Source organism: Argiope bruennichi, chromosome 7, assembly GCF_947563725.1.
Source record: "Argiope bruennichi chromosome 7, qqArgBrue1.1, whole genome shotgun sequence".
Classification (NCBI taxonomy): domain Eukaryota; kingdom Metazoa; phylum Arthropoda; class Arachnida; order Araneae; family Araneidae; genus Argiope; species Argiope bruennichi.
The window spans coordinates 75,335,312-75,362,843 of record NC_079157.1 but is presented as its reverse complement, the minus strand read 5'-3'; positions in this window follow the sequence as shown (position 1 = coordinate 75,362,843).

Genomic DNA, 27,532 nt, shown 5'->3' with positions numbered 1-27,532 from the left:
TATAGCCATCACATTTTTTGAAAGTAATAAAAGCTATTAAAAGTAATTCTCACCAATTCGGAGAAAAATAAGGGGAAAAAATCCATCTAAAGAGATAAGAGCTTTATATGAAAAGGAAATTTCAAAGACCAACAAAGCAATTTACTTGTATAAAATATAATTTTAAACCTTAACTTATGAAAAATTTCCAAAAATTTCTAGATCCTGATTTTTTTAAAAAGTTCTGACTTGCTTGATTAGCACGTAATTTTTATTTAAAGAAGTTATTGTACATGGCGTTTAGCACGGTAGTAATTAGAAAAATACTTGTTAGGTGTGACAGAATATTATTGAATTTTCTATCGACATTTCAACGAAATCCTCCACCACCCGGTGGCACTTCATAAATGGGAGTCAGAAGCTTCCAGTATGGAGGTTGTTTCTCACCACTCCGGTTTGTAAAAAAGTGTTATGGGGTTCGTTACACCCTACTGCTAACTGGCAGTAGGGTGTAACGACGAGAGTAGTTGTACCGTGACCAGTGATATCTATTAGGATTAAACCATAGTTCTCGCCTATGCTATCAAGGCGTTCTGGTCATTCAGACTTTTCCGTTTGCTTTAAGTAAAATCAGATTAGTTGTTTGTGATTACATTTCAAAAGGAGGAACGGCAGGCAAAATTAAAACCTTTAATTTGATAATTTTGGAAACAACAGATAATCTTATCATATTGGAATATAATTTTCAATTTATGGCAGGTAATGTATTAGTTGTAATTCATTCATTATTTTCATTCGTGCTAATTTAATTACAGAATATGCAAAAAAATTTCTACCAATATAATCTTAAAAAATTTATTGACCTCTCATGCAGTTCTTATAGCCCAAATCTCCACTAATTATTGTAGGAATCAATTTATTTCATTTTACAACGAAGGAGTTAAAGAGGGTATCCGGCTTTTCTTTTAGTACATCTTTCTAATTGACATTGTCACGAATTAGATTGGAAGTGTTTTAAATAGAAAAAAGAAACATATCGATCCGTTAAGATTAAGCTCTGCATCATAATTCAAATTTAATTAGTTTTTAATCATTCTTAATGGTATAATTTCCCGTTGGAAAGACCACAAGTGTCGCCAAGCTTGACGGTTGGCCTCATTTCATTCTCGCCAACATTGATCGTAAAGACAATTTAAGCTAAGATGTATAGCATGTTTTTAGTTTCAAAAGAAATTTTGAACAAGGCTCAAAACACTTGCTTATTAAATATTATAAAGTATAAGCAAAACGCAACACTAAAATATGAATGAAGTATATATATATATATATATATATATATATATATATATATATATATATATATATATATATAATAAAACATCGTCATCTTATGACCTGTCAGATCTGCTCGAACTGACTCAATGAGCCAATGAAGAGATTGTAAAATATAAGAAACTGTCATTCTGTCATGAATAATTTATTAATGTAGGCAACTTTTTTTAAGTACTTTAAATCCATTTTGTGGGTACATCGTAAGAAATCCAACGTGCAGTAACAACGCGTCAGAACTAAGTAATAGTGAAAACTTTTCAAAGTGTGATTATTTTTAAACATTGTTGTATTTTCTGTGTTATAATTGTATGCATAAATATCTAGATAGAAGATTAGGAAATGCGCAACATAATGAACTGGAAGAAATTGTAAGAATCTAAATTCTAAAAAAGAAGTAAAAAATTGTAAGAATCCATCTAAGAAATCTTGAAATTTAAAACTATTTTGCTGGAGAAGACATTGAAGCCAAGTTACAAAAAAAATTAATGAAAATTTTAGCAACTTTTTATTAACAACATACTGACTTGCCGCCAAAGACAATATATGCAATGAGGAATTTATACAATAAATATACAATAAACACATTTTTTATGAAAGATATTGAAGATATCAGTAATAGCAGTAATTTGTTTAATGTTTACTAATTGCTCACTACCAATAATACTTTTTTTAGTTTTTATATTCATTAGGGAAGGAAGGTAATCTTGAAATAACTTGAAATGAAAGCCTTACATACTGACTTTCTGTACATTGAAGTACATATTGAAATAATTAAAGTTGTCTCAGACTTCAGTCAATAAAAAAAAAGGAATCTGTAGTTCTAGACAAATTTTGTAACACGATATATTTCCTCCTATCAAAGTTTTTCTCGACACTATAGGACCTTACTATATATATATATATATATATATAGTGATTACTAATATATATATATATAATATACAAAAGTATTAGAATCAAGTTAATAGGAAAAACAAAAAATCAAATAAAAATTAAACCAAAAAAAAAATATATATAAAAAAAAGAATCCGGCCTGAAGACTTTTTCAAGGGTCACCCTCGGGCAGGGATTCAAAGAAAGGGATTTTTTCTGTGAGGAAATACAGACATTGTCTAATAATGATTCCTCGTGACCCGAAAATCCCCTGAAATTATGCTCAAGAGATATACCATTTTAACAGAAAGGAAATACAAAACAACAAATTAGAAGAAATTAACCACAACAAAGTAAAAATACAATAACAAAAATAACAATAAAAACAAAAAAATATCACTAAAATTAAAAATTAAAAACGAAAAGGCCAGTACATACCATCAACAGTCAAGGAAACTTTAAACTATCGATTGTGATTCCCTGTTTTTAAAAAACTAACGGTAAATTATGTAAACAGATGTAGGCTCCCAGCGCCATCTATTGAGTGATCCAATATGCAAGGAAAGTTCTATTTTTATTTAAGCCAAAGGATTAGTCCCAAACCATACCTTGTTTAATTAAAAAATTGACATTACAGTAATTTCTAGGAAATTCATTTTTAATTAAATTTTTAAGGAGGTTGTTTGATGCTTCAATATAAGAATTTTTATTATTGCAAACCCTTTTGATCCTGTTAACTTGTGAGAAAATTAGATTTTTGAAAATTTTAGAGTTTAGATTGGAATGGTAGTTACATAGTTTTGTTATTTTAAAGTTGAAATCATCCCTTTTATCGTATACACCAACTATTGTTTTATCATTAGCAATTTCGATTTTTAAATCCAGAAAGGTAGCCTCAAGTTGATTTTTATTTGTATCTTTTAGAATTAAATCTTTTGGATAGCAATTAGTAATAATATTAGTATTGTCGAAGTTAATCAAAAGTAGGTCATCAATATATCTCCACCCGTTTATTAAATTATATTTAATTATTTTTTTCTCATAGTAATGCAGGAAAATATTAGCTAAAGCACTTGAGAAAGCTGTCCCCATTGGAATGCCCTTGACTTGTTTATAAAAATTAATACCATTAAGCATATCTATCTATCTATCTATCTATATATATATATATATATATATATATATATATATATATATATATATATATATATATATATATATATATATATATAGATAGATAGATAGATAGTAATCAAAACTATTATATTGCCTGTTTCTTAAAGTATAACTATAATATTTAGCATTTGAGAGTTAATAAATTTATTTGGGTTTGGATATACTTAATGTTTTTAAAAAATTTACATTATCAACAATAGTCTTGTTTTCTAATATGAATCAACCCAAATACTTATTGACCTAAGCAAAACATTACGAAAGAACTCCCTAGTATTTTCATTGATTTTTTAAAAATAATGTTCGATAAATATGTTATCCAAAAATAGAATTAACCCTTTCACTACTGACCCGGGCCACCCAGCGAAGAAATTCTATTCTGTCGAGTCAATTTCTGTTACAAACAAGTTTCACCTAGTTTCAAATCAGTTTCTGCTGGATATAAAGTGAGGGCATTCTTGATGAAAACTCGTTTAACATCCCACACTTCTCGTCTGAAACAGAAACCAGCTTGCCAGGATGGAATTTACCCTTTCACTACTGAACGCAGGATGGTCGACCTGCGTTCAGTAGTGAAAGGGTAAAAGAAAAATCTATTAATTGGAAGTACCGAACACTCCAAAACAAAAGTTGTAAAAACATAATACACCAATTTGGCTTAGTATAATATTTCATTCTTTACTTTTATACATTACAAACAATGATCTGAAAAATCACATCTCACTTTTAGAATTTCGCGACCGACGATAAACTTCACTGATACAAAAACACTAGATTAATTTCTTCTTTAATTCCAAATCAACATGTGGCAAAATTCAATCGCAGGCATCATTATCGTTTGCATTCCTCCACGGTTAATTTACTCAGCACTTAAAAAAATCAATTTGCTTTCATTTTTTGTTATAGAAAGGAACGGACTTAGAACTAAAACTAATGACCTAAAGTATGTTGAAGACAATATTAGGAAAACCAGCCAATTAAGGCATTAATTACTTTCTGCTAATGGGAAATCTATAATTTTATTAACACCTGTATGTGTTTGGAGTTAAAACAACCTGTGAACCGCATTATGTTGCAATCTTATTTAACCCGTGAACGATAATTATCTCCTATATTAGATTAGCGATTATATTAGATTGCTAGGGAATGCTGGGTAATCTGTTTGTTTTAAAAAGCTCAGACTAGAAAGGAGATAATGATGGAAGATATTTTAATTGAATGTTTATCTTTTTTATATGAAGCCTAAAATAGAAAAATATTCTGACAAAAATTACAAATAAAATTAAAAAATTTTGAAATCCATTAAATTTTGTAGTAGTTTGCAACTAAATTAAAATTTTTAATTTCTTTAAAAATATTTTGAATTATATTTTTATGATTATTATTCATTGTGAATTAAAATTTCTTAATTTCATTTTTTTAATAATCTTGAATATTTAAAATCAAAACAAATACTGCATTGCTTTAAAATAACATAATGCTACCTTCTGCAAAGCAAAAAAAATTGAAGATGCTGCTTTTGACTTTAGAATATAAAATCATCAATGTTCTCAGTTTGCTTTTGATTTTATGTTTTGTGGAACAAGAACTCTAAGTTCCAGCATCCAACAGATGGTATTGATCCCAAACATGAGCTGAGGCCACAGTAAAATACATCTTTCATCATCTAACACATCTTAAATGCACTATCTCTGCTAAGTTGTTGCAAAACTTCTATATTTTGGAAGCTGTGTTTTCTTTTCATATTTCTCACACAATGGACGTATCATTTACCTTCTTGGGATTCTGCCCATTTAGGGAAACTGTTATCTCAGCTACCAGAGGAACGAAAGTCACTTTTTTCCAACTATGAGCTGATAGTGTTCATCAGTCAAAGCAATATGCTTGCATTTATCACTTTTTCTTAACGGGTCTTATTTAAGATCTAGATAAGTATATGCACTGCAAGAAACCTAAGATGAATCTCTGTTAATAATAGATACATTTTCGCTCGTGCTAAAGAAACTGTGTATAGTAAAGAAGATAATAAAATGTTTTTAAAATAAAAAAGGTATATTATAAAACAGTTTATTTTATGAGCATATATAAAAAATCAAAATAAGTAATTGCACATTATAGGATAAAAGAAAGAATTGTAAATGTATATATGTAATATTCTGAAGAAATTGAAATTTCAAACAAATTCAAAATTTTTAAAAACATTTTTAAATATTTATTTTGTTTTATTTTAATTGTGGCTTGATTCATTGAGAACTTTCATTACTTGACATTTTCATTAATTTTGTTTCAATTCCAAGATTTTTTATAAGAAAATCATTTTCCATTTTTTAACCCTTTAATGGGCCATATTATGTTAAAATATTCTAGTCATATTATGTTAAAATATTTTTAGGCTTGAAATTAGAATAAGAAAAGGGATTCATTTAGCTTATTAGATAACTTAAATTTGATTAATTAATTAATTTGGTTAGTTAATAATTAAGTATCAAATCAAGACACATCATTTTGTGTAAAATAAAGAACTAAGGCATTTAAGTTATCTTTTTAAAGTCTGTCTTTTTAAAGAAATTTCTAAGTCTTTCTAAAAAAGCATCTAAGTCTATCTTTCTAAAATAATTTGTCAGAACTTATGCCAACCTACATAAATTCATACGAAGATTGATAAATTTGGTGGGAAGCATACTTTCCACGGCCCTAGAAAGGGTTAACACCCTAGAAGGGGTTAAAAGCTTGTTTTATAAAACATCTTATTTTCAACATTCTTAATTTTGTACCTGCATTCATTAAAAAATTCTTTACTATAAATAAAATTGGAATCTTAAAATAATATTTTCCAAATGCCACTGCCAAAATCACCTCTCTAATAGCACTATAAAAAAATTAATTAAATCAGTTAGCTGATAATTCTTAAATTATTTCATTGTTATATTCTCATTAGAAATACTGAGTACTACTGATTTTACAGAAATCTGTTGCATCAAAAAGTGAATGAAAACCCAATCAAAACTTCTATCTTTATAACCATGAAACAAGACAGAAAGCAAAACTAATATCAATAACTGTAAATGTTTGTACAAATACATCAATAATTATCAAATATATTAAGTAAATCCAATTAGTTTTGAAGATTATAATTTAAATAACTATGAACTGAATGTAATTACTTTTTATAATAAAATATCGTCTGTTTCAACGAGTAATAAAAAATAAAAAATAGGAAAATTTAAAGAAATTTTAAAGATGGAAAACTTTTTATATTCCTAAAGTGAAAATTATTAGTTTATTTTCTTTATCATTGCTTTTCTCTCAAAATATTCCATATCGAAACTAGTAGAATTGTATTAACTAAATTATTTGTTTGTTTTTTTGTTTTTTTTTTTGTTCTTGATTTTTATATAACTTAAATAATGTTTTCGTGTTAAATTCTAAAACTTTTAAATGATGAATTTAATTTGTTGCCCAAACATAGTGATATTTTATTTATTTATTTATTTTTATTTTACAGGCATAAAGTAACTTTTATTATTATGAGTCTTGCTCAGTATGAAGAATATCATTCCATATCACATAAATAAATATCATCCTTAATTTTCTTAATAATGACAATAATTACCAAATTCAACTTAGAGATGGAAGACTCAAAATCTTACACTATCTGCTGCTATTTGTACTCAATATAGTAAATCTCTATCTCCTTATTAAATTTATCTGTATAATAATTTATTTCAATTACAATGTCAGCACCTCACATAGCTGCCGCCTACTAAACTCCTTCAATTCGTGTATCCTAACAAAATACACCCATTCAACTCTAATATTTGCAAAGATTATTAAGTTTCAGTCGCAATTGTTACTCCGGGTCAGTTCATTGAAAAGAATTGTCAGACGAGAGAGTTCATGTTTTCTGATTTCATTAAGTCGCCTTTTCACCAATTATTAGAAAGTACACTGGATGACACAACTGCCAGAGGGAATTAATGTACAAGATGTTGGAAGTGAGAAATGGGTTGATATTGTTAAGGAAAATATTCTCTGCGATATGATGAAACGGGTAAATTCGTTCTATTCGCTTTTAAGGACTTCCCATGTCCTGGAAGTTTTGAAAAATATATGAGAATTTCAATCGAATTATATGACGACTCAATATTTGAATTAATCCGATGTGTTCTATTCTGTACAAATAAATCTGATTGAGATAAATGTTTAATTTCTTGTGCATAAAAACATAAAGTGTCGATATTGTAAACGCTAAAGACTTTGACGTTTGACATTTTGTTTCATTATCGATCTAGATTTTCCATATCCAAAAAAGTGTCTATCTGTCAGAATTTGAAAACCTTTAATAGGAACACAGGCAGAAACTAAAAATTGTTATTTAATTATTATGATTAAATTATAGATCTGTCTCAAACTGTGAATCTATGCTTTCAGTTAGAAGAAGTACTATTCCAAAATGGACCGGGATAGTAGGGCGTTGGATTCACATCCCTTGGGTTGCGAGTTCGAACCCTGCCGGGCGAAGACTCTCCTTGTGTGTGGTGGCTGGCGCACGTATAAATCTGCCGTGGTCACAAAGTCCTCCATCTTGGGGGTTCTGGTTCAGAGGTGATCGTTCTCTGATTCAGGCCTAAATTACGATCTGTGGATGAATGAAGTCCGGCCCGTAAAAAAGGGTGGTCAAGTGTGAGTAGCTAAGCCGTACGTGAGCTCTACTGAAAAAACAAGAGACGCTCACTCGGCTTAAATCACTAACAGATACAACTCTCAGCGGGCTTGTAAAGTGCATAAGTCACAACAGAGCAACTATTCCAAAAAGCATTAATGAAATAGCATAAATGCAAACTTTAAATTAACTTCACCAAACGTAATCTAAAAAGTATTCTCTAAAAATCATGCATAATCTTTATTTTGGCAACTTTATGTAGACTGCTAAAGGTGATAAATAAAAACATTCATGGATTAATATTGTTTAAAAATGAAAATGCTTTTTGAAAATGTATTATTAAGCAGGAAAGAGTAGATGTTTTATGGCATTGCAACGCTATATTCTTTTAGTGATATAGTGGTTGTAATACCATAGACCTGATAATAGTACAAATTATTAAAAATACCCATAAGTCAGAAATCAATTACATAACATCATTTCTTCAAAACTATGAAGGTCAATGTAAAGATTTCACTCTGTGAAATAGATAAGCTAGAAATTTGGTTTTATCAGATAAGAGCCCAATTTAAAATTTATGATATAAGCAATGAAGTTAAATTACATGTTTTAAGAATGTAATCCAAATTTGTAGGTACTATTTGGGACATAATAAATGGTAGAACTGGCAATAAATATCCATTGACAAAAGAGCGTTTTTTGAATTTATTTAAAGAAAATGAAAAAAAAAAAAAAAAAAAAAAAAAAAAACCTCGAATCAAACAACTTTTAATTGACATTAAAAATGGCGATAATACACCAAGCCGTCTATCACGAAAAATGAAATACTTGGCAGTCAATGATATTTCTGTCATGATTTTAAAACCTTTATGGGCTCAAAAATTGTAGCACGATATTAAGCATATATTGGTGAATAGTGATGAAAATATCGATATATTGACAATTGTGCCTGATAAGTTTTTGATATGCATTTACAAATTGAATTATGTAAGGTAAATTCAAATAAAGTTAAAAATTCCAGCACGTTGCTAAATACCGTTCCAATTGCTGAAGAAGATATTGTAGTGAAAGCTTATAAACCAGTTAACAGCTAAGCTACCCGAGCAATTGCTTTTGTATTGTGGTCATGTTGCTGGGCTGTGAACCACAAGGTCCCAGGTTCTATCCTCGTCCATACCAATCCGCCACATTGGTGACCCGGACGTGATACGGATTAAAGAGCTTCATTTCCATCACCAGCAATAGTATTAGCTCTCCCCTCCACCCAGCGTTTTCACCCCCCAACGATTCTGTTATTAATTTGTTATTTTGAAAACATGGACATTCTGTTGGGCTCTTCTATGTTCATTGTGCAAATATGATTTTTTCAACTATTTTTTTTGTTATTGTTGTGATGAAATTTATAAAGTTGGGTTGACACGACTAAATTAACACTCAGCCGACTTCCAAAGGTGGTTGTAAATAACAAAAAATGCATTATGAAGTTAAATCCACATGATATTACCTAAACAAATTTAATAATTCCAGTCCATTTAAACCATATTTTACGTAACTAAACGATTTATATATTACTAGCTGCCTTTGGCGACCAGCTGCTCTCAAAGGAGCAGTCAGTCAGCCATCTGACTCTCCAACCCGTCACGAAGGCACACGGATTTAAACCATAAAAACTGAATGACCGGACCGCCGCAACAGCAACATTGGCGGGAACTGTGGTTGAGTCCTAAGGGTCGGCCACGGTACAACCCTCCCCGAAGGAAGTACGTCCCGTCATCGATGGGAGGAGTCAGATCCCCCACCTATTAGTGTACCCTCCAGGGTGGCGAGATCCAACCATCATGCCGGAAGCATCTCATCCTCATTTCGAGGTGCCCCCCGGGGGTTCTCTCAAAGGAGCAATGAGCAATCAAATCTCCAAGAGCAATGCTTTCAAAAAAAATTTAATTAAGTATTTATGTATTTTGATCTCTTAATAGTTTCTTCGGCAAAATATTTTTTCAGCTCCAAACTTCGATGATTACATAATTCATATTACTATAGAAACCTTTTGATATTTTGGTCATCGCATATCTCTCTAATTTGCTGTCAGTTGCTGTCAGATTTAAATTTGAATTTGAAATGGCTAAGATAAAACTTTCATAATTATGAAAACTCCTTTTTCTGTAACCAAACATATTTTTTAATATGATTACAGAAAACCAAACCCTTCAGCATTATAATATTATGTGTACAACGTAATATATATTTTTAATAATTTTTCCACTATATCAAAGAACTATTTAGTAAAAATTTCTCCAGCATAAAATTCAAATTTACCTTCAAAATGATATAAATGCGGTATTTTATTTCAAATAGTAAATGTATTTCTGAAAAGAATTATGAAGTCTAAATTTCATGACCCAAGCAGCAAGAGAAGTCGCTAAACGATTGGCCAAGCATCGCAGCCATCTGATATACGCCGCCCGTATTTTGCCAATGTCACCTTTGCATTGGCGCGACATCGGATTCTGACCATATTTTTTTCTGTCGCCTCTGAAGATCGCTTTTTCATCGGGGCGAACTCCTACGGCGACTTAGTGAAAAAGACCGGCTCAAAGCAATCGGCCCATAGTCGCCTCGATGTCGGGAAAGTTGCTTTTCCTAGGTGGCGCTATGCGAACATATTTTAGAAATTTCCCATGAATCACCTGGCGTGTATTGGATTTTGAAATTCAACCAGCAACGCATACTGTCATTTCAAGAAACTTGGTAAGTGTAAAGTTTTTATTATTATATATTTGTAAATAATATATTATTTATTCTAAATAGTGAATAAAAAAGATTATTTTTGTTGAAGCCGTTCGAACTCGTTGCTTAACATGGAGTTGCACGTGATATTATTAGCGTTAGGCGTAAGCTACGATTATCATTTCTTTTCTTGTTTGTATTCTTTTCAAGTGATTTTATTTCCTATCTTTTTTTTTGTGTGTGTGTGTCTGTTCTTAAATTATTGCAGATATTTTTCCATTTAATTTACAATGCCTTTCCTTTTGTTAACAACAATTTCTAATGAAAAAAGTTTTAAAAAAAATATTAAATTACGTTCTTATGTTTTGGTTTTGCAATAACATTTGTGTTATTATTTTTATTTCGACATAAAGCTAAAGAAATAGATTAGCAGAATATATTTATTGTAAATTTCAAAAAAAAAATCTTTAAAACTTGCAATTATTTAGTTATATTTGAATACTCTTATGTGAATAGTTTATAATTATTTCACCTTTCATAAAATAGTAACATAAATTTTACGCCCATTAGTTTATATTATTTTTCTCTATTGTCCTAAACATTATTATAATATTTGCCTATATAGTTTTATCAGATTGAAAACATTATCAAGCTTATGAAGTTCTATATATCTATTTTACTCCTTAATTACATATCTCCAATTGTCAACAAATATTTTATTTGTACTTTTAAAAGAAGTGAAAGCTCAATCATTATTCTAATTAAGGAATATGTTTTTTAGGTTCATCAAATCTGCAAAAAGAAGAGTGAACTTGAAGAAAAGTATATGTATAATTCTTTATATGTATTACCAGCAAAATATGAAATCCAGTATTCTATAGAATGCCCAAGCATTGTATATAATGCCTAAAACAAGCCAGTAATGTATGAAACAATTTGTATTTCATACATTTTCTAAGCATTCTATAGAATGCCAAATGACAACCTGGCAAAGTATGAAATACATCTCTCATTCAATGAAATAAAAAAATTTTTGCAACCTTTGTTTCAAAACTGAAAATGCAATTAAAGATAAAATAAATTTTAAAACTGATCTATAAATATAAACAAAAAAAAATTTCTCAATATTTTTTTGGAAACTACTGTGCAAGTTTCTATTCCTGACTTCAAGAAAGAGCAAAATATTGGAAGTTATAATTAATGTGACGGAGTATGGTTTCTACCTACTTGGAGCATCAGAAGGAAATTTAAAACAATTATATGACCCAATTCACTTTATATCCTAAGAACTTGTTTAGAATTGAAGATATTCCAAATCAGAAAATTTCTCTCTGGTCAGTTGCAATTACTCAGAGCAGTGGAAGCAATCAAGGATTTATCAGATGTATGTGTTTAAGTGCCAAAATATGTAATGTCTTTTCGTGAAAAATGTAGTAAAACTTCAAAATGTTGCAATGTGATAGGCTTGAATGACAAGTAGGTAAATTTTAATTTCTGATTTTTTTATCTGAAAACTTATTTGCCTTAATTAGAAAGGCATAAATTTTGTTTTGTACAAATTTTATTTTTCTATATAATTTGAATAAATTTTTTTAATGGTAACCTCATTATTTTTTCAGACTGACAATTCAAGTGATTTTAATTCTATTTAGCTTAGTTAATTTTCCTTTTCATTTACAATTTTTCTATGAAAGAAGTTTAATAAAGTATTAAATAACATTTTTATATTTTGGTATTGAAATAACATTTGTGTAATTATTTTTATTTTGACATGAGGCTAAAAAAAAGTTTAGCAGAATGTATTTATATTAAACTTCAAAAAAAAAAAAAACTTTAAAACTTGAGATTATGCAGGCACTTTTGAGTTCTCTTATATGAATAGTTTCAAAGTATTTCGCATTTCATATAACAGTAACATAAATTTTACTCCCATTAGTTTGAGTTTTTTTTTCTTTATTATTCTAAACATTATTATAAAGTTTGCTTACACAGTCCAGTATCAGAACAAAAATATTATGCTTATGAAGTTCTATAAGACTTTTGCTTGTTAATTACTCATGTCCACTTGTCAACAAATGTTTTATTTGTACTTTTAAATGAAGCGAAATCTCAATTACTATTATAATTGTTTTCTAGGTTCAGCAAAAAGGAAAAATGAAATGTATAATTTTTTATATGTAGCTGAAGATTCAGTTATACATATATAGAATATTTATATAAATGTGTGTGGATTTTTAGAAATTTCAAACTCTTCAAGTATTACATAATAAATAAAATTTAAATACATTTTTTATAAATTACTTTGTGTCAATATTATTTATTCTTCTAAATTATAAGTCATAGTTTCAGGATTTTGCTTGGGTGTATAAGTCATTACAGAAAATTCAGTAAAAAATTTCAAGTAAATTATTATTTTACTTTGTATTTCTAAAATATTATTTAATGAAGGTCGTTGTAAATAAATTGTTTTGCATAGTTGTTTTTCTTTTCTCCTAAAAATAAAGAGGGGAAAATAATAATTAAAAAAATATTTGTCTAAAGAAATTTTGTATAATTGAAAGTAGTGTTTACATTTTTAGGTATGGAGTTTTTGTAAAATATTCAGAGTTAATCATAGATCAAATTTGGTTCTTGTGCCATGAAACAAAACCAAACTAATCATAGATTTTTAAAAAAATTAGAAATTTGAAGTAAATTGTTAATTTGTGCTTGTAAAATGTTATCAATTGGACATTAGCTAACACTAACATTTGTAATAAGGTATAAAATTTCTACACCATAAAGTAACTTTGTAAGTTAATAATAATAAAGTAACTTTGTAAGTTAATAATAAGATTTCGTATAAGTAAAAGAAGTGTTGTATTTTTGTGCATGGAATTTTTGTGAAACATATTTTTCAAATATTCAGAGTTAATCATAGATAAAATTTGGTTATTTTGCCACAAATCTAAACCTCACTAAACATAAATTATGAAAATATTAGAAATTTGAAGTAAGTTATTAAATAAGAAGTAAGTTTGTGCTTGTAAATTGTTGTTTATTGAATATTAGCTAACACTAACATTTATAATGAGGTTTAAAATTAATGCAATATGAAGTAACTCTGTAAATTAATAGTAAATAAAATTTCCTATAATGGGAAGAAGTGTTCCATGTTTGGGTATGGAATTTTTGTGAAATATTCAGTGTTAATCATTAATTAAAGTTGGTTCTTGTGCTACAAAACCAAACAACTAAATATAGATCAAGAAAATATTAGAAATTTGAAGTAAATTATTAATTTGTGCTTGTAAAATGTTGTATGTTGGACATCAACCGACACTAACATTTATAATGTGTAAAATTTCTACAACTTGAAGAAACTTTACATGTTAATAGTAAATATAAGGAATTTTGTAGAATTGAAAGAAGTGCTGCATTTTTGTGTATGGAATTTTTGAGAAATATTCAGTGTTAATCAAAGATCAAATTTAATTCTTGTGCCATAAAACCAAACTAATCATAGATAATAAAAAAAATATTAGAAATTTGAAGTAAATTATTATTTTGTGTTTGTAAAATGTTATCTATTGGACATTAGCTAACACTAAAATTTATAATGAGGTATAAAATTTCTTCATGAAGTAATTTTGTAAAATCAATAGTAAATAGAATCAGTAAAATTGAAAGAAGCGTTACATTTTTGTATATGGAATTTTTATGAAACATATTTGTGAAATATTCGGGGTTTAACATTGATCAAATTTTGTTATTTTGCTACGAATCTAAACCTCACTAAACATAAATTATGAAAATATTAGAAATTTGAAGTAACTTATTAATTTGTGCTTGTAAAATATTTTCTATTGAAGAAACATATAATAGGAATTATATAAATTAGTGTTTGAAACTATTTTTAACCAATGCATTAAATTTTAGGGTGTTAAAATAGGAATTTGTGTTTTATTCATTATTCTTTAGGAATTATTTGTTTATTGCTCACATTAAGCAATATAAAAGTGTGTATAGTAAAAAATATATATATATATATTTTTTTAATAGGAATTATATATTTTTCTGTTTCGAATTTTTATAAAATAGCTTTTAAAAACAAATGATATAGGCAATATATATAATACATCTACTTTTAAATTTCTAATATCAGTTAAAATCATACTGATTAATTATATAATTGAAACTATGATTATGTTAACATTTCTTCCCATGCATTAAACAATGAAAATAAATAGGAAATATCAATGAAGGAAATAAATCTTATATGTAGATAGATGTTCAGGGGATCAAATTTAAAATTATTTCAGATAATTTTAACATTTGTTTATTTTTTTTTAAAAGAACAGTAAAAAAATGTCATTTAAACATTTTATAGGGTAAAATTGTGGTAAAATCTATGCTATAATAATAGTTAAAAAAAAGTTGGAAGAATTGTTAGAATGACATTTTCCATGAATTTTTATCGAAAACAAGTATTTTATGGAATTTTAAATTTATCAAAATAAATAACAAACACTATTATTAATAGGTAAAAAAGAAAAGTAAACTATTCAAAATATCTCTTATTTTCAGGCTTTTGACAAAATTTTGAAAGTATGATAGTTTTAAATATTATGACACTAGTTTCTAGAGTTTGAGAAAATTGAATAACCATTAAACTAATATTTCAATTTGACACCAGCAAGTGTTCAGAAATAAATTGCCTATTGATTGGCATTTGGTTGCCCATTGCTAAAATACATGGGGAAATGATTGGTATTGGGTCGCCCATTGCTAAAACATATGGGGAAATGATTGGTATTGGGTCGCCGATTGTTAAAACACATGGGGAAATGATTGGTATTGGGTCGCCGATTGTTAAAACACATCGGGAAATGATTGGTATTGGGTCGCCCATTGATAAAACACATCGGGAAATGATTGGTATTGGGTCGCCCATTGATAAAACAGGTCGCGAAATGCTTGGTATAACGTCGCCCGTGATAATAACAAGTCGCCAAAGGATCGGCAAATTCGTCGAAAACAAGTCGGGGCGACCATCGCTCGGCGAACCGCCGGGGGACATGACCAATGTCGGGGCGAGATCGCCTCCGATCTCGCCCCAATCTCGCTCGTTCCGTGGGGCGATGCTTGGCCGATGGTTGGCCAACAATCTTTTGCTGCTTGGGGATGTTCTTTGATTTTATGAATCACTGAGAAAAATTGTCTTGATGATCTAACGTTTCAGTCTTCTGCGATCAAATTTTACCGAGTTATAAAGCATTGAATATCATTATTTTATAACAATAAACAGATTCATTATTTTAGGCTAGCAGTCTCGGGTAAAGTCAAAGCGCTGATTAGCTGTTTTCTTCAAGACGGTTGCAGGTGTCGTCCTCGTCTTCTGACCGCGGTTCCAAATGACGAGGTCCGTTAAAAAATAGCCCTAGCGTTGCTTTACAACGGGACGTTAATATAACTAAACTAAACTAACTCAAGATGATCGATTGAGAGGTTTAAAACAGCGCACTTTTATAGAACCGAGACATTCAAAATTTCATAACTAAATATATTTTCATTGAAAAAAAGTGGAACAGTCTTCTTTAAAATATTAGTGTCTCAAGAATATTTTATTAAATATATTTCACAGAACAATATCTGTATAAAACTTTAAAATGTGTTACTCATTAAAACATTTATTGACTAAAGTTACATAAAAAAATAACTATTTACTTCATTTAGACAATTGTTCCTGTAAACAGTAAAAAATTATTATTAAAAGTCACAAAGTAACTGTTGAGCCCTGATTAGAGTGGGTATCCTGTATATATTGAACCAAATTTGCCTAAAATAAAACTGTTTTATAGAATTAGTAATATAGATATTATAAAATATGATATAGATATTATAAAAAGTTTTTCTTGCATTTATTTTTCAGAAAACATCATATTTTATGTTTATTTCATTTCATACAAACACGTACTAAAAATTACATTTTTCAAGATTTAATTTCCAGTAAATATTAATTTATTTTTTAAGCTGAGTTTTTATGAATGTGATGGCAACACATTGATAAAAACTATTTTGTCCTTCTTTCTCATAATGTGATCGTGCAGGTTAAATTTTCATTTCGTATGAAATAAATTGTTGAAAAATATAATTTAAATATTTTTTTTCATTTATTGGAAAAAGAATATTAATTTATAGGTTACAACATTGGTATCATTAAAAAGCTAATTTTTTAAACTTTAGCATAATGTGAAAAGGATATTTGTGGGATAATATTTTCAGAAGTTATAGCGGAAAAATGCCGAAATTTTGCTGAATTTTTTTAATTCATAAAAATTCAAAAAATCTTTCTGAGGTGAACATCCCAGACTCCCAAGTATACTTGTAGAAAATTTTGTAGCTGGAGGTCAAACGGTCTGACCTGTAGAGCGCCAACACACACACACACACATTGAGCTTTATTATAAGTATAGATATATAATAAATTTTAATTAATCTGGTATTTTTTTTATTTAATAAATAATGATAATTAACGGCATCTAAACTTGAAAAGTTGCTAAGCTTCATCTATTAGAAGAGAAAATATCATAAAAACAGGGTATTTATAACAATTTTCTTCAATCCTTGATCAAATTTACCCTTATATTATTTCTACGAAAGTGCGATAGTTTTCAATTGTTCATGAAAAATTTTCAACTACTAATAGCTTACATTTTTACTATTTCTGTCTGAATCAGAAGTTTTTATTTTAAATCAACTTATCTAGATGACAAACTGTCATAAAATTAACATCCTGTACAATCTTGCATGGAACAACCAAAGTTATTTGAAACATACAGAAATTCCCCATATTTCTCAAGATCTTATTTCTTTGCGATGATAAATGTTCTTAGAAAATAAAACTTGGAAAGAAGATCCACTAGAAGAAAATCCATTCTTGACGCAAAAATTCTGTCAAATGTCTGGCATTTATTGCAATCATTAGTTTCTCCTGCGGAAATCAACATTTTTCATCGTCTACCATATTTCAAGCAGCACTCTCCCTGGAAAAGTTAAGAAAATACCTTTACTTTGAAAGGCAAGTTTTTCTTCGCTTCTGAATGGTGTTATTATCTATCTTCTAGGCATATTAGGCATTTACAGAAGAGCCCTATCTGTGTAGCCAGGGAAAACGAGTGAGTTTTTTTGGGGTTGTTTCTTTTTTGGCCACTTAGTGTCGAATGAGGTGATAAGGTCCATCAATCAAGAAAGTCTGCTCATGTTGGCTCTTTTTATACCTTTACTAAGGTATGGAGATACTGGCTTATTGGAAGAAATAGAATGTAATCTATCTTTGTCCCAAAGAAAGAAGATCTCGGTTTATTCTGTTTGTTCAATGAACAACAAAATGTAAATATTTTTAGATATAAATGGCAGCCCCTTTATGACAGTATATACATGAGGAGAAAAATGTAGAATATATTATTTATTCCATTTCGAGGTCGAAATAACCAGCTTTTTATTTGAGTCATATTGCGTCTTATGTTCTAAACCTTTGTGTTTAATGTGAAATGACTGGAACGTATATATAGATATTATAAATAGCTTTAAGGATTCCATTTATAGGATCAATTGTTCCTATCGATCCATACGAATAACATATTAATGGTTCTCTCTTTGAATGATTTAAATCTAAGTATAATATAAACTCAAAAGAGTCCCTTCTTCTAATTAGAAAATCTGCAAGATTTATAATTTAGTACTACTCTGTGAAGTATTTTACCCATCGTTTTTCTGTTTCATTTTATTGGACGGCAGACAATTTGTATTAATATTGTTACGGAACTTTCACCTGTAAGTCCATAAAGTTAACGGGTTCGTTTAGTAGTTGTGCGGGGATGCATAGTCAACAGGTCTCTGTGACAAACGACGACTTTATTTAACAAGAAGTCACTGATACGCAGACAAATTCGCAGCAGAAGACACACACGAGCAACACACAGCACTACGCAATAGCACCACGCAGCACAACGACGATAAACCAGTCGAAGCACTCAGGGAGAGAGCTCGTTCAACTATTAACCAGAGTTGAACTTAAAACAATGTCTTCAACTTGAGACTGCCGTCCTTTTATAGTTCCAGGGAGGCGGGCCGAGAATCTTCTAGGCCAATCAGGCGTATCTCGGTTCCTAATGGATGGATCGTAAAAATTCTTGAAGTTTCCGGCATTATCTATTTTGTCGCCAAATTCGTCGGCAAGCTCGGGAGTTACTGGCTGGGCACCGGAGCTGCATCCAATAAAGATGACTGTAAATCAGTCTTTCCGGTGATGGAACTAACCGTGCTGGAAAGCAGCATTACAAGTTTATAACAATATTTAGATTTCGATGTTGAATGTTCCCATGTTAGAAGCATGATTTCATTTATGATCCACCATTATGTGGATAGTTTGCAACTCAATTTTATTATCAAAATTCCTCCTTTGATGTGTAGAAGGTAATATACTGACTGAAATATCGTCTTTATTATTTAGTGCTTTAAAAATATGAAATCTCTGCATGCCCAGTTATGATTTGTATAAAAATAGGACATTTTCATTAAGAAATTAAATCAGCTAAACATCGTCTTACTGATTACCATGTATGATAAATTGATTCATCGTTAAAGAAGCAGAACAAAAATAATAACCTTGTTAGCTATCAAAAGGAACAAAAGATATCATTTAATATTATGTAAATGTTAAAATAATTTATTCATCCTTCGTCAAACTGTTTGTCTGAAAATGAGATTTGAGATTTTATATTATATCTTATCTAAATGATGTTAATAATCTTGACTGTTAATCTTTGTTTATAGATATCCAAATTTCGCTGTAAACATTGTTTATAGCTATCTAAATTTAATTGTTGTTTATAAAATTTTCAAAGTCGAAATTATTCGGGTTTTTTTTTCTCAGGTGAACGTATTTTTGTAGAGTTTTTTGTTGAAACACACCGCATTCCTTTGTCACTTGGCGTGCTTTAGTTGTTCGTCTAACCACTAGAAAGCAATTCAGGAAAATATGTTACCATATATTTTGTTGTTGCTGATAAAAATGTATAAATTATCTTGTGGTAAGTAAATATTCAATCATTACCCTCTTGATTTTTTATATTTTCACTACCGTTGTTTCAATTTACCATAAATTTGTGAATTATTAGTTTGAAATTAGTTTTATTTAAAAGTAATGTGAATTCAAATCCGCAATTAATTTCAAACTGTGATTCAAGCTACTTTTCTACGTAACAATAGATAATTTTATGATAAAATAAATAACATATAATTCCTCAAAATAGCTAAAAGTATAATGCAGTTTGCAGAAAATAACGCATTTGGCTTTAAAAGAAATCAAATGCCCCAATTTAATGCATGAGAAGTTTTTCCTTCATAATTCCTTCATTAATATTCTTTAGAGAAGGAAGGGAATCTAGAATATTTTAAATATCATGTGCATTATCAAGTGCATTATAAATATCAAAGCTATAACAATTATAATAATTACTCTATTTAATTATTAATAGAGCTATAAATTAAATATTTTCTTGTCTTTTATTCATAAAAATAATATTTATTTTACTTTTTGTACGTAATACTGAAACACAGAACAGGCTCTACCGTGAGAATAAGTATAAAATGTTCACTTTTTTTATTATTATTAATAATAAGTCAATCCTTGTGAACCACAAAGTACAGCACAAGGCTTACAGAAGGAAGTAGAAACAACTACATACATAGATAAAAATATGTACATATAAAAATAAGGATAAAAACAACAGGAAAAAATAAACAACAAAACTAATTAAAAATTGAAGCAGCAAAGGCAATAAATTGACAGAATGAGAAAAAGGCCATTTTGTGGTCGACCAAAACATGAAGCGGAGGTGGAAACTTAATATTACAGGCATCGAGATCCACAATAAAATCTCTTCTCCCTTCAGTCAGTTTGGAGCAATCAAAAAGCAAGTGTTCGACATTTTGAACTCCACCCACGCTGCAAGAGCACAGATCAGTGTTCGATAATCCAAAATTCTTGAGATAGTAATTGAAATTACCGTGTCCAGTAAGAATTTTTGTTAAGTGAAAATCACTGAAAAAATGCTTGTTATTCCACCTTTGAGAAATTGTGGGGAAAAATAATTTGGTTAAAAAGGCAGTTGACGAATTTTGGTACAGCTCGTTCCATCAGAGAATGGTCTTTTTGTGATTCTCATTACGAATGTGAGATTTGGGGATGCTCACAGGATCAATGATGTTTAGTTTTGTAGCTTGCTTTGCAAGCCAATCGGATCTTTCATTCCCTAAAATGCCAGAATGACCTCGTACATGAGAAAAACAGACACTAATTCCTCTTGCGTTTAGCTCGTAAAGAGTGATTTGAAAATTCACTACAATTTTGATGCAGGAAGAAATAAAATATTCATTTGTACGAAAATTAAAGCAGCATTATTATTTAAGCATTTAAAAGCATTATTAAAGCACGAAAATTAAAAGCCTTATTATACATCTAAACAATATATTAAAAATTTATTTTAATCTTAAGTATTCGCTTCAATGAAATTTGAATCGTACAATTTTAAACTTTATCCAAGATAAATATGTATTATCTAAAATGTGTTCTTGGCTAAACAGGCTGTTATTCTTGGATATGATTGTCATAGATTAAATAATTTTAATAGAAAATACCATGCACACTGACATAAAACATACGAAATAAGGAGAAAATTATTATTTATAGTATATTTTAGATGTAAACATTTAGTAATGATGTTACTTTCCAGTCATGTTCACGAGCACTCAAATAAAATTTAATCATTTAAATAAATTTGAAACAGATAGTGGCCTAAAATACTAAAAATACCAAACATTAAAATACAAGAAACAAAACAAAACTAAAATAATTCAGATAATATTATAATATTATGAATCGGCAAATCTTAACTCATAAATATTGATTACAAATAATATAAATAGCTACCGACTATTCCATGAAGCGAGAATATAAGGAATTGCTGCATGGAACCCAATACAATATCGATTGGAAAATTCTCCATCTAATCTTTATCAAGCCTTTTACATTAATATAATAAAAAATTTAAGTAAAGCGAATTGTTTCTTCGCACATATGAAAGCACCTATTTGAGACAGTCACTAGACACCAAAAGAAAAGATGGCAAGATGCCAACAGAACAAGACAGACAAATTATTTTAAAATATTAAAATATTTAAAATAATTATATTAAATTATTTAAATTATATTAAAATATTTAAAAATTAAAAGTGTTCTATTTTATACTTTTAAATGTCCTTTAAGTAAACAGCCGATAATTGTTCATATAAGTTATTCCAAATAAAATACTTGAATATTTTAGCTAAACTATTAATACTATTCTGATATTATAGCTTACTAGTATATCATAGTACGTTCCTTTAGAGGATTCCATTGATATACAAGATATAGTCTATTATGGAACAGTGCATTAAATCAGAGCATCAGATGTTTGGTATTTGAACCAAATCATTTTTTAAGTGACTATTTATATATTATACAATTATTTAACTATTACAAATAAAAGGGTCGGTTATCTAAATAACTGGTCATTTAATTAATTATAATCTATTTAATTATATTGTAATGAGTCAATAATAGAAATCACAAAGATATTTATATACAAATGGAATAAGTGTCAGTAACTATGAAAGAAGAAAGCTAAATGGATGTGTCAGTCAAATTTCAATTTAATTGACGATTAAATAAAATCTCTATGTCGAAAAACAATATTAATGGATAATATATAATTTTCATATTGCTCTAGGGAAGAGTTTCCAAAGCACACTTTACTACAAAATTATCTATTATCCTTAAATTTAGAAAAATAAAATAAAATAAACTCCAAATCGTTTGAAAGCTTTTTAAAGTTTTAATTCTTTGTAAAAAGTTTGTAAAAATTTAATAACGATAATTTATGATTAAAGTAATGAAACTTTTAAAAGAATTTATTAAGAAATAATGTCTTTTTAAGAGATTTAACTGCAAAATGCTCATGAGAATGAAAAATCTTTAATCTTCACAAGTATAATTTAATGTAATCATTTTTGTGAAAAAAATAATTCATATCAAATTCAATTCAAAATGTAATTAAAAAGAGTACTTCCTTTCGTATTTTAAATAATTCAATTTCGCAGAAGAAATAACAGCCTTAAGTCGGGATTTTGTTTGTATTGTAATAAATAAGATATTTCGAAATAAGAATATTTTCCCTCGAGTATATAAATTCTATTAGAGAATTTTAACTCAAACAGCAGAGTTATTTCTCACCATTTTATTTCCTGCGCTATTTCGGCATCAGGGAAATCAAGACTGTTATTTGTAATTCTCGTTTGAGAACAAATAAATAAACAAAATCTAAGATGTCAAAAGTCTAGATAAGAAGTTCTTCCACCAAAATAATCCCGATTTGTTTTTATTCTTTTTCCGCTTTCACAGTTACGTTTCATATTATTGTGTTGTATTGTTTTTCATTAAAACAAAATAGTATGGGAATTGAAACTGAAATTCACTGACAATGAAATAATATTTATGGCTCAAATTGTATTTGTATTGTTGTTTATTTATGATAAAAGTTTATAAACTGACGCAAACAGGAGTATTTTGCACAGAATTTCCACTTTCAAAGAGGAAAAGTTGGAAACAATAATCAAAAATCATATCAATCAAAAACAAAAGTTCATGCTATTTTTATATAATAAAGGTACTTTTTAAAAAATTCTCCTGGTTTTAATGGCTTTTCTTTATATGAAGTATATAAAAGAAAAGTTTTGTACTCGTCGAAGAATTTATTTTTATTTTGATAAACGTCTATTGTGTGTACCTCTCTGAGACTAAAAAACATATCTTTTGAATCATGTCTGTATATACGATTTTTCAAGAAATCCGCAAAAGAGATGCAGGAAATCTCATAAACAATCTTAAATGAAATTTCCCATATTTCTTTAAACTTAATTCATTTTCAACGAAATGAAGGACAGCTGCACGTTTGTGAATATGGCATTTTAAAAACACTTACAAGACACATCAAATATGGCATGTTGTGATTATCCTAGAATTATAAATCTTTGCCAAATTTTGAAACAAATCAATTTATTCAAGTAGGAATGAAAGCTATAGAGCAAAAATGTAAAAAAATATAATTTCAGAAATTTAATATGCGTTTTTGATATGAAAAATTATATCAAATTTGGGTCTTATCATTTTACAGGAAGAGGCTTCAAATTTCTTCTTAGTTATTTTGACTACACAGAAAAAGTAAATAAAGATCAAAAGATGAAAATCATAAGAAATATGTTGTTGAAATTTATTATACAATAAAAATTGTAGAATTCTGACAAAATTTAGACAATATCTGATCAATTCGTAAATCCATTTTTCTTAAGCTCGCTATGTCCTTTTTTTAATGAAATCAATATTTAGCTAAATTTAAACGCTATGCAGAAAATTAAATTATAAAACACTACAAATATTATATTTCTTCTTATTGACATTACACTAAAGAGAGTAAAATAAAATCAATAACATACTTGAATTATTACAAATGAAAAAAATATCAAGTGAAATATATAAAAAATGCCATTTCGTAAACGATTCCAATCTGAACAGAAGCATTTAAGATTTCTTTATTTACAATTGAAAAATCAGTTTTACTATTTGAAAAATCGGAATAAATGGAAGCATTTTTAGCGACCAGCCAGGAATAAATGACCAGAAATATTTCGAAATAGGAAAATATCACCCGTGAAGGCCTTCTGTGCTTTAGAAAATGCATGAATCCTTAAATAACATTGTTTGTCAAAATAAAGTAATTGAAAATGACACATTATTATCACTATTAAAGGAGTGTAGTATCTAAACCCGACAGGATTATAACGTGCTCAATTAACTGGCAAAATCTCACAAGCAATTTTTTTCAAATGAAATTAACGAATAAATGTGCATTATAAAAGGATCTGTAATTTACAGAAAAGCACATTGGTAATTTAGACGAAGGCTTTAAATTTACAGTTACAATCGTTAACGCGTTAAGTGATTTTTTTTTTGTCTTTTCACACTTTTTTTTTCAAAGAACATTGTATAACAAATCACAAGACATATTTATTTACTAAAATTTGTTATCTGAAATATATTTACAGAACTAGTATCAACTATAAAGGTCAAATAAGAAACCAGAGAAAGGCAATCGTATACAACCACAAATTCACACCAGCAAAGGATCACGCCGAACTTCATTTGTCACTTCTAAATTTTTTCCATATCTAATCAAACAGACTCTTGTAACATATTTTAACGTAATTAGTAATAGCACATATTAATGAAAGCGCTGGAAATGAGCTCTCGGGGGTTTGTAGATTTTTTTCAGTCAACTGACTCGAGATAAAATTCCAAATGAAACGCTTTAATAATCATTTGTTCAAATATTTGAGTTGAATGGAAATGCTTTATTGCATTGTAAGGTTAAATGAATTCAGTGATCCGGTGTCAAGATAATTGTTTGATTAAATTTTTAACAGAGAATCCCATAAGATAAAAAAGGGGCGATTGTCTTTTTATAAGCCAGGAGTTAATTATAAGAATATTTGCATTCAACGACTCGTGACAAATTATTTGAATGTTAAGTAAACTAAAATGGTACTTCAATATTTCAGATTACTTTTTTTATTTTTTATATTAAATATGTTTTTTTTAATTTTCTTTCACATACTTTTATATTTATCAAATGATATATATATATATATTTATATATATATATATATATATATATATATATATATATATATATATATATATATATATATATATATTATTTTACTAAAAATATTGCAAAATAAAAAAAAAACCTCAATCGTTTTAATTATTATAAAAGAGACACACATAAGGTATTTATTTTTTATTGTTAAAACATTCAACAACAGAATTTATATATATTCTAAATCTTCGTTCTTTTAAAGTATTCTTTTCTTCCAAAAATTCCTTATTTTTATTTTTAAATTCTTAATTTTCATCCTTTTTTTTCATAAACTCCACAATTTCATTTTATTTTTTCTCTCTATTATTCTTTTAGAAAGTATCTTATTTCCATCTTTATAATTAAATTTAAATTTTGCTTATAGAAGCAATTATAACCAAAATACTTTTATAGGTAATGTTGGACCATATCTCTTAATTTAACTGCATTTTTTTTCTAAATTTCTTTAATTATTATTTTTTTTACATTACTTCACTTTTCAAAGGGAAAAAATAATAAATTATTTCTTCTCTTAAAAAAATGTCATTTTATATATCATTAAACATTTCTTTTCATTCTAAAATATTTTATTAAGCGATTTTAATCCAAATTATTTTATAAGGACATATGATCTGTTTATTGTCCCTATACAACCAGCATCAAAAAATCATAGATGCCATACGCCATAGGAAGGAGAGCAAAAAAAAAAAAATAAATAAATAAATAAATAAATAAATAAAAGTCCTCCTCAACAAGATACATATACATTTCTATGCTTATCCGGACGACGCACCTTAGATTAAAGAAGAAAAAGGAAGATATTGACTTCTGTGGTACGGTTAATGACCGTAATCAACACCAACTATCTAAATAGATGATCACCATTTACTAAGTACTAATCTCCATTATTTCCTGTACTACCATTACTCTCGTACCATTAGCGAGCCGATGTATCTCGGAATAGTATATCTCTCTTTGGAAGACTAGCGAAAAAGGTTGAATGTTTTGAAACGATTTCATAATAACTGCATTCGTGTAATTCTCAATTGTATACGAATGTAGGGGGAAAATGGTTATAAGGAAAAGGTGTACTTTTATTTCAGTGTTTGGGTAATATTAGTTTATAAAAATACAAAAGTTTGATATTTTTCAGAAAATGTTAAAATTAGTTAAACGCATTGTAAATAATGTCACGTAGGTTTTATCTCTTCTGCCGTTTCTTTGACTGAATTATTAAACAATTATAATGTCTGAATTACTTTATCCCTAAACATTCTTCTAAATTATAAAATAAAACATCTAAACAATTCCTAAAAAAAACAATAACTAATTTTGTAGCGCAACAACTGATTTCGTTTGAGAATCAGAAATTTATCATAATGGTAATGCACTGAAAGTGTGTTAAACATATTAACATCCAGCACATCAAACGGTTGTTAGTTATATATTATTTCTGCGTTTTTCGGAATTTCTAATCCAAAAGGGCTTAAAAAACACATATCAGGTATGTTTCTAAAACCTCAACGAATCAAATAAATCTTGTAAAACAACAGGAAGTGAAACCTGGATCAACACTATTATTTAAAACATTTTTTTTTAATTAAAGGCAAATATTTACCATCGTTAGAATTTCTTGTATAGATTTTATAAAATAAGCCTCCACTTAATCATTTTCATGCTTTAAAAGTTCTCTAATTTATTACAGAAGGTAATAATCATACAAAGTAAATTCTAGATAGTGAAGCCTTTTTTTTGTTAGTAGTATTATAGATTTCACATTAAGTTAAAGTAATTAATTACGTAGTCAAAGTTCTAATGATCTTTTAAACTATTTTATATAATTAGTTACTTGAAGATTTATAGTAGAGAATTTAAATATAGAAGACTATAATATACTTTTAATCATTTCCTTCAACAAGCACGATGTAGGAGATTTCAGCTTTTAATTTTGCATCTACACTTTCGATTACAAGTGTGTGTGTGTGTGTCCCCGGAAATTTCTTGCATA